This window comes from Salvia miltiorrhiza, chromosome 3 (genome assembly GCF_028751815.1).
Source record: "Salvia miltiorrhiza cultivar Shanhuang (shh) chromosome 3, IMPLAD_Smil_shh, whole genome shotgun sequence".
NCBI classification, from domain to species: Eukaryota; Viridiplantae; Streptophyta; class Magnoliopsida; order Lamiales; family Lamiaceae; genus Salvia; species Salvia miltiorrhiza.
In genome coordinates, this window is record NC_080389.1 from 10,991,501 (window position 1) to 11,004,118 (window position 12,618).

General features: G+C 43.9%; 1 long non-coding RNA gene across 1 annotated transcript; it reads right to left on the reverse strand.

Annotated features, from left to right (window-relative positions):
• Positions 1-4,063: 4,063 nt before the first annotated feature.
• Positions 4,064-5,770, reverse strand: LOC131017724 (uncharacterized). The gene is made up of 2 exons (XR_009099824.1): positions 4,531-5,770; positions 4,064-4,414 (listed from the first exon to the last, which is right to left on the reverse strand). It is a non-coding gene; the product is annotated as an uncharacterized LOC131017724 (long non-coding RNA).
• Between the last annotated feature and the right edge of the window lie 6,848 nt (positions 5,771-12,618).

Here is a 12,618-nt window from a genome sequence, read left to right on the forward strand (position 1 = left end):
AACCAAACTCTCTCCCATTTGGCACGATGCGCAGATTCAATCGCAATAATAATAGCTAAAAGTTCTGCTTCGAACGCAACCCCCTGGCCGCCTGAGAAATGATAACAACCAAGAACGTCATTGAAGGCATTCCTAAAGACGCCCCCCGCATGAATCCTCCATTCACGGACCGAGCCATCAGTATTAACTTTAATCCAAGACGGCGGGGGAAGGTGCCAAGCAACGTAAATAAAGGAGAAAGGCTTCCTTGGTTGTCCAGCGATGGAAAGATTCTTAAGAATGAGAAGATCGGAAACCGAGTTGTCCATAGAGCCAAGGACGAAATTGTTGGCAGATTCACAAAGAAAAACCCGGACCTGCTTGAGAATCAAGTGGCGCGAAGGTGCTAAATTTTTATGAATGACGTTGTTGCGGTGAGACCAGAGACTCCAGAGGAGAGAGACCACCCCAACTTTCCACAAATTGCCCACTTGTTTGCTATTTTTCTGGTGGATAGAGAAGCGAATCATGCTGCCCACGTCCAACGGCAAAGTTTGCTCAATCAAAAACCAACGAAGGACCTCCGCCCAAATAGAAGCCGAGAAGGAGCAGTTCAACAGAACGTGATCCATCGTCTCTTCCGCTGCCGAGCATAAAGGGCAGCGGTTAGGCCCCTGAAAACCAAGGAGGCGATTCATATCAAAGGTAGGGAGCTTGCCAACAATCGTGCGCCAGACAAAGAGAGATCGCCGAGCAGGGATAAAAGGGGCCCAAATCCAGGAACCCCAGTCGACCTTAGGGAACTGTGGTCGTAATTGACCAAAGGCCGAAGTAGCAGTAATGTTCCCGAAACCCGAGTGTATCCAGGATCTGTCGTCCGCCAATCCAGGAATGGGGGTAGATATGATGTCGAGAGCAATGCGTGGGAAAGACTGAATAAAACTAGAAGTGAGGTGCCACTTATTATCAAAGTAGAAGTCTGAAATCTTCTGAGAGAAATAGGTTGTCATGAACTCCGGAATATGAAGTTTGTCGATCAGCCGATACCCGAGCCAATTATCTCTCCAAAAATAAATTGTATCTCCAGTACCAATCGTGCAGAAGGTATCCGAAACAATCTCCCGAATCGTCCTTCTAACACCAGTCCAAATCGATGAACTCGCCCATTGGGAAGCCCAATCCATGGTCTGAGTGAGATATTTCTGACGAAGCAGCCGATAGCCGAAGCTGTTCATGTTCATAATATACCAACCCAGCCGAAACATGAAACTATTATTGATGTCAGAGAAAGATTTGACTCCAATTCCGCCATGTTCCTTCAGAGCACGAGCTCTGATCCAACTCACAGAAAAAGAAGGTTTCTTCAGAGTACTCCCAGTCCAGATGAACGATCTACAAGCTCTGTCAAGAGCATGCAGAAGTTTCGCTGGCCATTTATAAACAAGCATGCTATGTACCGCAGCACTGTTGATAACAGAAGAAACTAAGCAGATCCTTCCCGCCATAGAAAGTTGACCACCTTGCCACCTAGGGAAATGGGCAAGAATCCGATCATAGATAGGTCGAAGTTTAGCAGCAGAAGCTCGACCCGAGAAAATAGGCACTCCCAAGTAAGTGAAAGGCATGGAGCCAATGTTGAAGTCCAAAATCCGTTGAAGCCGAGAGCGTCGCCCAGGAGACACCCCTTTTCCGAAGTAAAGAGTAGACTTTTGCTTGTTGCAATATTGACCAGAGACCGTGGCATAGAGCTGAATAATCGAGTCTATCATAATGCAATTACGCTTGGAGGCCTGACAGAACAGTAGCACATCATCAGCGTAAAGCAGATGAGAAGGGAATCTCAAAGATCTCGAGAAACGCATGCCGTCAATTAAACCCCGATTACCAGCATCCAGAAAAATACGGCTAAGAACATCTTCCGCCAAGGCAAAAAGAATGGGAGACAAAGGATCTCCTTGTCTTACTCCCCGACCGCATTCGAAATATCCATAGAGAGCACCGTTGAACTGAATAGAGATGCGAGCCGAGCTGAGAATAGTTTTGATCCAAGAGCAAAAAATATTGGGGAAGCCAAACTGTTGAAGCACGAACAGAAGAAAATCCCATCTAAGCGTATCAAAGGCCTTATGAATGTCGACTTTAAGAGCCATGTTTTTGCCGTTTAAAGACCTCTCCATGCAGTTCGCCCCTTCTGAGGCAAGAGTGATACACTCATGAATAGAACGTCCCAAAATAAACCCAAATTGATTTTTGGAGACAATGTTGGCGGCAGTAGCATTCAGCCGGATTGCCAGAATCTTGGCAATAACTTTGTAAAAGAAATTGCCAAGAACGATGGGCCGATAATCAGATATAACCTTGGCATTAACTTTCTTGGGAAGAAGGCTCAGAGTATTGGAATTGAGACCCGAAGGGAGATAATGATGAGTGAAGAATCTTCTGATGGCGGAAGTGAAATCATGCTCAATAATTTCCCAAGCGGAACGATAGAAAGTACCTCCAAAGCCATCCGGGCCGGGAGCGCTATCTTTGTCCATAGCAAAGACCACCGCTTTGATCTCTCTCGCAGTCGGACAAGTAACCAAAGCCGATTTCTGATCCAAATTGAGGCTACTGGTGATATAATTACTAATCCACGAAAGATCGCCCCCAGGATTGAAATTCGCCGCAAAAAGAGATTTATAAAAGTTTTCCACATGAGACGCCAAAATGTTATGATCTTCAACCAGGACGTCGTTAATCTCAAGATGCTTGATAGTATGGCTAGCGCGCTTCATTCTCACCATGTTATGATAAAACTGAGTATTTCGATCTCCATCCTGGAGCCATCGAATTCTACTTTTCTGGCGAAGTAGGTCCTCTTGCCGAGAGAGCATGACCGAGATAGAGGCTTCAAGCTCAACTTCTTGATCAAAGAGCGCCTCAGAATAGCCAACATTATCGATATTTGCCTGAAGAGAAGAGAGCTTATTATAGAGCTCCTCAAGCGAAGTGTTGAAGTTCCCAAAAGTGGATTTATTCCAAATTTTGAGCTCCTTCCTCAAACGTTTCAACTTGTGCATCATACGCACCATGGGGCAGTTCGAATCAACAATAGGAGCCCAAGAACGCTGAACCATTGGAATAAAATCAGAGTGAGAACTCCACATGTTCAGGAAACGAAAAGGACGGGCGCCAGAGGTATTAGGAGGAGTGGAACATTTAAACAAAATAGGAGCATGGTCAGAGCCAAGACGAGGCAAAACCCGGCTCTCAGTAGAGTGCCATTGCGCAGCAAAATCCTCTGAGAAAAGAGTGCGGTCCAGGACAGACTCAGTAGTCATAGGAAATTTACGCCTGTCTGTCCAAGTAAAAAAAGGCCCAGAGGTGGGAGCTTGAATGAGAGTATGACGATCAATGAAAGCTTGAAAATCTCTACATGAAACACGGCTGGGAAACCGGCGTCCACGCCGCTCATGAGCTCCAAGCACAGCATTAAAGTCTCCAAGAATAACCATTTGAGGGACCATACAAGAAGAGATATCATCCCAAAGAATCCTGCGAGTGATATAATTACAACTTCCGTGAACAATAGCCACTCTGAAAGAATAGCTAGAAAACAAGATGTCAAAAATAACCATCTGCTCCGTGGACATAATCAACGAGCAGGTTACCCCGGTGGCGATGAGAATCCAGATGTTGGAAGCATGAGGGGTGTAGTGACCCGCTCTTTTATAAATATTAAATCCAGTAATGAGTGTTTATTTATGTTCATCAGTGAATGAAAATGGTTATTATTCTGATATGAATTCAGCTTATGATCCTGAATTTATATTGTTAAAGCAGTTAATGATATTATTTCAGAGTTATAACTGACTTAGCAAAGTCACGTTATTTATTTAAGCGAGATGGAATTAGATTTTATTTTTACTCAAGTTGTGGATTATTTCCGACTCGTGAATTAATTAAATCTGCGGATTTAATTTATATATTAGAACAACGAACGAATTAAATCTACGGATTTAATTTTGATTCATTATATAACTTATCGATTTTAGCGAGATATCACATGTCGAAATCGAGATTTATGTAAATACAGTATCAAGCAGAATCGAAGCCAGTATTTTATTTCAGTTACGGAATCACCGAGACATAGAAAATACATCATTAATTCTTCTCTATTATTTTTTTCTTTTATTTCCATCAATCTTTGACCACTCATTTTTCACCCCAACCATTCACTTTTTCCCAATCACTTTCCCCCATCACTCATCATTTTTCCTACCACTCATCACTCAAGTGCACTCCATCGCCCCTTTGCCTTCCTAGCCTACAAGTTCAGCCAAAACACTCCCTTAATCACCAGCAAACCAAGGGAAGTAAATAGTCTAAGCTGCTGCCAGAAACTCCAAGGTGAGATTTGGCTTTCATTCATCCACCTTCCTCCATTATTCACCTGCAATTACAAAAGCAACAACGCAAATTTGTTCCAGCCATTCCAGTGCAGATAATACCCAAAGATCCAAGAGTAAGAAAGAACATTGATACACTGCCATAAGCTCTAAGGTAAACCTTGGCATTTATCCCTCATCTTCTTACATTTGCAACCTGCATTTATTGAAAGAAACAAGTATGATTTATATCATTTATTTCAGAATCCTCCCATTTAATCCACCCACAGCAGCCAACCAACACAATCCACCCACAGCAGCCAACCAACACCTATACCTCAAGGTATTTTATGCTATCTCAGTTCACTATCTTCATATACATTTCACCCCACGCATCATGTATTAGAAGTTCAGAAATATAGGTTGAAGTATATTACAGAGGGGCAGCAAATCACATATGCGTACATAATTTATGGCCTTCAACAGAAATAGTATGATTCATACATTGAGATATTACCACTGTACAACCAAAGCCATAAGAGCTCCCATCATGTAGCAACATGAATCGAAATACAATAGCAGAGAATCGAACTTAGCTTTGGGAAAATGGGCCGACTGCCCAAGCAACTGCCGAGCCTAACTGCCGGAGAAAGAGGAGGGCGACTGTCCTTGGCGGTGGCAGCCTCTGGCTTGCTACCTGCCGGACGAACACAGTGAGGAGAGCACGGAGATCTCGCCGATTCTAGAACCCGGCGGCGGCGGCAAAGGTGCTAGCGAGACTTGAAGGCGACAGCTACGGCGTTAACCAACTAGAAGGGAAGAAGCTGACCGACTCCAGAAATCGGAGCAACGCCGGGAACAGCGATAGCAACGGCGAAGCCGGCCTTCCAGTAGCAGCAGCGGTGTCGGGGCTCGGCGGAAATCAGTGACAGCACGGCGGCGCTGGAAGGCTTAAGCAGCGGGCGGCGGCAGCGCTCCTCCAGCAGGCGCTGACCACCGGACGAGCAGCAGCAACTCCAGCCGGCGGCGACTCCAGGCGAAGCAGCAGCCGCTTCCACGCGACGACCGCCCGCCGGATTCCAGATGGAGGCGCGACCGCGACGATGATTTCCAGAGATAGGGCTCGTTTGAATTCAGCGTGGGGAAGGAAGGAGAAGGAGGACGTCGCCGGGGTTCGACGCGTCGGTAGTCGACGCCGACCGGAGCAGGCGGCAGCTGAGTGGCCGGAGAGGGAGGGCCGATCGAGCGTGGTTTGAGAGAGAAGGGGAGTGTCAGCCGATTTTGAGAGAGATCAGAGAGAGAAAGGCGAGAATTGATTTTGAGGAAATAGGGAGAGAGAACCGAGATGTTGGGGGAAGAAATTTTGGGCTTTTCCTATTTTAATTAGAGTTGGGCTTATTTATTTTAATTGGGCTTATTTATTTAATTCTTTGGGCCTTGTTGATTTATTTTTAGTGGGCTTGAGTTGGGCTGGCTTATTTAATTAATTCATTGGGCTTTGTTATTTTATTCCGATTGGGCCTCCTAATTATTTTCTTTAGGCTTTGGTTATTTATTCAACTGGGCCCTAAATTTTTTTTTTAATTACTTGAGTCCATGAATTACTCCAACTAAACTTTTCAATTTAATTATTGGAATGCCACGATTTATTTAATTCAAGCCCACTTTTCTTAATTAATTATTAGGCTGTATTATGTTGAGCCTTTTAATTATTTGACTTATATTATTACTTCAAGTCATATTTGTTTGGCCCGGTTAATTAGACGCAGCTGCCCAATTACGATTAATTCTTACGAGATTATTAAGCGAATGAGCCGACTTAGTTATCTTCTTTTAATCGATTAAATAGAGCGAGATCTTTTAATCCCATTTAAGTTAGAACACCCTAAGAGAACGGATTAAATTTTATTAATTATCCGGCTTCATGAAACGAGACTTAGCTTTTGTTTAAATCCGATAGCTTGGATTAACAATAGAAATTCCTTGATTATTATTTCAGAATAATAATTCATGCATATAGATCATGCATAATTAATTCTGTATTCTCATTATTTGAGGATTTTACTCGAGCAATATCTTATTTATATTCTCGTAATAAAGGTCAAGCACGAGATTAATAATCAGTCAAGGAGCTACTGTACCACAAAAAGTTTCTAACAGGTGGGCATTACTTTCATATATATCAAATGAGTTAAATGTTACGTTCAAGCAAGTTATTTCATGACTAAATTAATTGAAGTTATTTCAAATATTGTCTTGCCATAAAATATTTAAATTTCAGTATGATATCTATCTGATGTGACTTTTATTATGCAATCGAATTCGGGTCCTGAGCAGTTGATAGCTATCCTGCCAGGACTAGTGTACACCAGTGACCGTGAGTCATCTAGCGGGTTGGCCGGTCAAGTGACCGTGAGAGGTGGCCACCTCTCCGGCACAAAGTTCCAGATATGATAGATTACAAGAGAACTTAGACTGCAGTCGAACTTTAAGAATCACAAATGAATTTAGTAAGCTTGGGCCTTTTAGCGAAAAACTCCCTTGCTGTACTGTTTAATTATGGCATGACAATTTACAGTTTTGAAGCATGTATTTTATACTTAGGCATACGTGCCCACTGAGTACTTTTGTACTCAAGCCCTGCATATATTTCTAAATGTGCAGGTTGAGCAGCTGCCGATGGTGATGAAGTGACGAGCGGGATTCTTTTGTCTTATTATGTATTAATGAACTCTAGGGTTACATGTCTTCATACATGTAATCAGAATCATATTCCGCTGTGTACTCAGAAGTTTTATGTTTATTTGGCTAAGTCAGAGATATCTGAACTTATTAGTTATTTGAGTCTATACGACTAAACTTCTGTTATATTATAAATATTCCTTTTGTTAAATTATAAAATGTGATTCTTCTTTGTTTAATTATCCCCTTTCTACCCCGCTTCTAATATCCCTCCATTAGTCACGGTTTCCCGGCTTAATTATCCTTAATTAGGACCGGTCGTGACAGAGTGGTATCAGAGCAAATCATTTGCTCTGAACCCTAGAGTTAATAAATTTTTCTAGTATGATCACTAGTATGAAAGAGTCAGTCGGCAAAAGCTCAGCACTTCATCACATCGCTATGCTCAACAGAAAGGAATGCAACAGAAAGTTTTGAATGTTGAAGTTTATATTTCGCCTTGATGCAAATGTTGATTTTACTGATGCCTTTTTATGGAGATGTTATTCAATGAACTTAGATGCGCTAAGGATGCATGATCACTGTTATGAACACAACAATAGAAGGAATTTAGCAAGAACATTTTTGCTTTTCTCTGTAAATTGAGGCGATGAGTAAGTTACAAAGTTAGTGAACCAGACGAGAAATCAACAAACAAAATACAATGGGGAGTAAAGAAAAGTGTCACACACGAGATAGTGACACGGGCATAGATCTTCGTTCGGATTATTCACGCGAGGCGGATACCGAATCAACTATCGCCTTAATCAGAGTATAGTGGGAACACTTTTCATAGTAATAAGAATACCCTACATAGTTTGGAAACTGCAACATAGCGGAGCTATCTCTTTTCAAAAACCTAGTTAGTACTAGTTGCAGCATATTTAAGACTTCACGAATTATATTCGAGTCTAGTGTTAGGCTATTATGATTATAATACTGTGGTTTGAATTTCGAGACCTCAAGTAGAATTATTACCTTACTGTTGTAGATATGTTTGAACCCTATTGTTTTTGCCACCTATTTTGATATTCGTGAGTTTGATTATGCGACCTTCATGTATAGATGGCAAGGATGCGCTTTACCAGACGACGGCCGTTGCGTCGAGATGCTAGTCCGGATGCTATCAGGAACTCATATTTTACTTATCGCCGATGCCACGGTGATGACTTAGGCCAATTCTTGGCCGGCTTCCATCGACACTGGGTCGCTGCAAGAGACCATGGGATATCGGACTATGACGGAATGGAGCGGCTAATGGATTTGCTGCCATCAGAATGGCAGGGATGGGCGAGGATGATTTCCGCTCACTACATCACTCGTTCTGGCAGGTCCTATGACTTGCATTATGACTTCTCTGGATTTACTGCTGAGATCCAGGCACAATTCACTCGTTGGGGAAATGCTCCTCGAGGGCCGTATATACGTCCGGGAGACCTTGCTCGAGTCGGAGTACCTTCGCCCGACGAACTACTGGACCCACTTCCGGAGCCGACTCCACCAGCAGCCCCTATCTTAAGGCAACCCAGGAGGCACGACGCTGAGGCAGGCCCCTCTAGGCCTCAAGCCTACAGAGATTTTCCACCTGGCACGGGTTCAGTGCCATTAGTCTGTGAGCCACCATTGTCATCGAGGCAGTTGAGCAAGGCAGAGATAGCAGCCGCTATGGCCGACGTTGACAGAGTCTTAGCCGATGCCATTGATTTCCTCAATAAGGGAAAAGCCCCGGCCATGGACGACCGCCCAATTCTTCGAGTCACCTTGAAGATGATTCGCTCAGCCATCATTGGCCAGGCAGCAGGTGAAGGAGGAGGTGAGTCGCACCCATCTGGCGGAGAAACAGATGAGGATCCAGAGGAAGATCCGGAAGAGGATCCAGAGGAAGATCCGGAAGAGGATCCAGAGGAAGACAGCCATGCCCCGACCCAGGGATCTTGTACCCGATCTTCTTAGACCGGTTTATATATATGTCTAGTATGATGTTATTTAAATATTCCAGAAACATAGATAATTTTAATGCTTTTTGTATGCCATATGCCGGCATAGTCTTTTGACTAGTATTAGTACGGATACGCGAAACCTTGGGGCGTTCTGTGATTGAGTACTTTTTGTAATGGCTTCGCTGGATAGCCAGTTCATCATGTGTGGTACTTACATAGATCTTTGAACCTAGATTTTTATGATGATGTAAAGTCCTCATTGAGGCAATTTTCCCTATGTTATATATGGTGACCTTATTGGTCTTTCGTGGCAAGTCATTCCGCTATGTTTTATTTATATGTTCGCTTAAGTTTTAACAGGAGCAGAACTCGATGAGTTAAAGAGTAACTATAGAAATGATAGTATGTCCTTATTGCATTTTAATGCGCTGACAACTTATGTTTTGACCTAATAGAATGCCGCCAAAACGAGGACGACCAAGAGGAGGGGGCAGGATTCCCCGAAATGAAATAAGAGACCCAGAAACAGTGCCAGAACCAGAACCCGAAATAGTTCAACCACCTGTTCAGCCAGAACGACGGATTGAAGAATTATTTTTGCGACAGAACCCACCTACTTTCAACGGGACAGGAGACCCGGCAGAAACTGAAACTTGGGTTCGCGCTATTGAACGCATTTTCAACTTCCTGCGTTGCACCGACCAAGAACGCCTGACTTGTATGTCCTTTCAGTTGACTGGGTCAGCTGATTTCTGGTGGGAAGCAAGGATGAAAACGATGACAGCAGAGCAGTTAGAAAATCTGACCTGGGAACAATTCAAAGCCGGTATATATGACAAGTATATACCCAAGAGCTACCGCAAGAAAAAGGAAGCTGAATTTTACAATCTGAAACAAGGGAAGATGTCGGTAACTCAATACGACAGAATGTTCTGCGATATGTCTAGATATGCACCGGAACAAGTTGACACAGATGAGAAGATGGCTGAAAAGTTTTGTGCCGGTCTGAGGCACGAAATTAGGATGGCTTTGGCAAGCCACGGAGGATTGTCTTACACTGAGTCGCTCAGCCGAGCATTAGACATTGAAGCAGCCATGCCAGGAGAAAGACTTGCAACTGTACCTGCTCCAGCACCTCTACATGATCAAAATCATAATCAGAATTTCAAAGGGAAGAGGAGATGGGACAACAGTAACCCGAACCAAAGCGAGAAGAGACCATGGCAGGGACGGGTCTTCCAGTCACAGGGCTATGGAGGTCAGAGTGCACCGAAACAGATGGGAAATAACCAACAGAGGGCCCCACATTGTCCCAAATGTAACAAAAATCATGTGGGAATCTGTAAGGCCGGCAGTGATAGTTGCTATATCTGTAACCAGAAAGGGCACTATGCAAACCGGTGCCCGAATAAGCAACATGGAACGAGTTCAAGGCCAAACCCACCTATCCAGGCTCCGCATCTTCGAGCAATTCAAGCTTTGCCCCAACCATACCCAAGGCAGCAACCACAGTATCAGCAGCCACAGCAGCACCAACAGCTACAGTACCAACCACAACCTCAACAACCATATCAGCAACAGGCCCGCCAACAACAGCAGCGACAACAGAAACAACATGAAAAACCTCGTCATGCTAGAGCCTATGCTATGAGGCAGAAGCAGCCCGAGAACAACCAGGGAAACCTGGCAGGTATGGGCATGCTACTCAATACTCCTGTTGTACTTCTATTTGATACGGGCGCATCGCATACTTTCGTTTCAAGTACATGTGTTGACACATTAAAACTTAAAATGGAAAGAGCTGACCAGGAGTTGAGTATATCATCACCTATAGGAGGGATGACGACAGTAGATCATGTGTGCTTGAACCTAGAACTGAACATAGGGTCACACAAGATTGTAGTGAACAACTCCTATGTTATACCGATGGGAGATGTGGACATAATCCTAGGAATGGACTGGCTAGCCGAGAACTATGCCACCATCCTTTGTAACGAAAGACGGATATCGTTTCGACCCCCAGGAAGGGAGCCGTCACATTTCCACGGAATTAGTATGGGAAGAAGAAAGATGATCATCTCCGCCCTACAAGCAACGAAAATGATGAAGAAGGGATACCCAGCTTACCTCGTATACTTGCACGGAGAACTGGGTACTGAAAAGAGTATAGAAGATGTAGCAATTGTACGGGACTTTTCAGATGTATTTCCAGAGATTCTGCCAGGGCCACCACCGGACAGACCAATTGAGTTTACCATTGATTTGGAGCCCGGGGCAGCTCCCATTTCGAAGGCACCATACCGGATGGCTCCTAAAGAGTTGGAAGAACTCAAAATACAACTGCAAGAACTTTTGGAACTTGGATTCATTAGGCCAAGTGTATCACCTTGGGGTGCACCTGTACTTTTTGTGAAGAAAAAGGATGGCACATTGAGAATGTGCATAGACTATAGGGAACTGAACAAAGTGACACTGAAGAACAAATATCCTTTACCAAGGATAGATGACCTCTTCGACCAGCTCAAGGGAGCAAGCGTGTTCTCGAAGATTGATTTGCGGTCTGGTTATCACCAGCTGAAGATTCGACCAGAAGACGTACCTAAGACGGCATTTCGAACTAGGTATGGCCACTACGAATTTGTAGTTGTGCCATTCGGGCTAACTAATGCGCCAGCCGTGTTCATGGACCTCATGAATCGAGTGTTCCATCCGTATTTAGACAAATTTGTCTTGGTATTCATAGATGACATCCTGATCTACTCGAAGAACGAGAAAGACCATGAGGAACATCTGAGAATTGTCCTAGAAACGTTGAGGACGGAGCGCCTTTACGCCAAATTCAGCAAGTGCGAGTTTTGGCTCAGCGAAGTCACATTTTTAGGACATATTGTGTCATCAGAAGGGATTAAAGTGGACCCTGAAAAAGTGCAAGCGGTGCGCGAATGGAAATCGCCTACTAACCCTAATGAGATAAGAAGTTTCTTAGGATTGGCAGGTTACTATCGGAGGTTTATGGAAGGATTTTCCAAAATTGCAAGGCCAATGACGCAACTACTCAGGAAGGGAATAAAATTTTCTTGGACAGAGGAGTGCGAGAAGAGCTTCCAAGAACTTAAGGAGAAGTTAACTACAGCACCAGTGTTAGCCGTCCCAACAGCTGATAAGGAATACATGATCTACACAGACGCGTCCAAAAATGGACTTGGTTGCGTGCTGATGCAAGAAGGAAGAGTGATAGCATATGCGTCACGACAGCTTAGGCCACATGAACTGAATTACCCGACTCATGATCTGGAGTTAGCTGCAGTGGTGCATGCGCTGAAGATTTGGAGGCACCACCTATATGGAGTTAGGTGTGAAATATTCACAGATCATAAAAGCCTGAAATACTTTTTCGAGCAAAAGGACCTCAACATGAGACAGAGGAGATGGCTCGAACTAGTGAAAGACTATGACTGCGGTATTAACTACCACCCAGGCAAGGCCAACGTAGTGGCTGATGCATTGAGTCGTAAGACCCAATCTAAATTGGGAGCTCTCATCACTCGAGAGACGGTGCTCATAAGGGAATTTAGCAAAATGAGCATAGAAGTGGTTAAACCACCAGG